The following is an 864-nucleotide window of genomic DNA, read 5'->3' on the forward strand; positions in this document are numbered from 1 at the left end:
ATAGTATAGGGATGGATAAAACATTAAAGTTCAGGTCACGAGCAAAGCTACCAAAGCTTTCTCGGACGAGCCACCAAAGCCCTCCTCCTGGAATCAAGAGACCGAGCCACCAAGGCTCTCCGGTTCAGAGCCACCAAAGCTCACGGTCCCGAGGAATCCAGGTTCAGAGCCACCAAGGCTCCCTGAGATCGAGCTACCAAAGCTCACGATCCCGAGCCGAGCTACCAAAGCTCTCCCGGAACATCCAGGCCATTCGCACCAAGCTCCCGGCCACTCAGGCTCTGAGCCACCTAGGCTCCCCGAAGTCGAGCTACCAAAGCTCACGGTCTCGAGCCGAGCTACCAAAGCTCTCTCAGACCTTCCCGGCCATTCGCACCAAGCTCCCGGCCTAATCAGGTTCTTAGCCACCTAGGCTCCCTGAAGTCGAGCTACCAAAGTTCACGGTCTCGAGCCGAGTTACCAAAGCTCTCTCGACCTGTCCCGACCATTAGCACCAAGCTCCCGGCCAATCCGGTCCTGAGCCACCAAGGCTCCTCCTGGACCATCTCGAAGACAAGCCACAAAGGCTTCCTCATCATCCGAGCACCAAGCTCTACGGTCTTGAGTCACCTAGACTCCTCCTGTACCATCTCGGAGACAAGCCACAAAGGCTTCCTCCATTCTCATCCGAGCACCAAGCTCTACGGTCCTGAGTCAATCCTCCTGGACCATCTCGGAGACAAGCCACAAAGGCTTCCTCCATTCTCACCCGAGCACCAAGCTCTACGGTCCTGAGTCACCTAGACTCCTCCTGGACCATCTCGGAGACAAGCCACAAAGGCTTCCTCCATTCCACCCGAGCACCAAGCTCTACGGTCCTGAGTC

The sequence above is a fragment of the Curcuma longa genome, chromosome 16, assembly GCF_044706935.1.
Source record: "Curcuma longa cultivar G26 ecotype Majalengka, Jawa Barat chromosome 16, ITB_CL_G26_1.1, whole genome shotgun sequence".
Lineage (NCBI taxonomy): Eukaryota > Viridiplantae > Streptophyta > Magnoliopsida > Zingiberales > Zingiberaceae > Curcuma > Curcuma longa.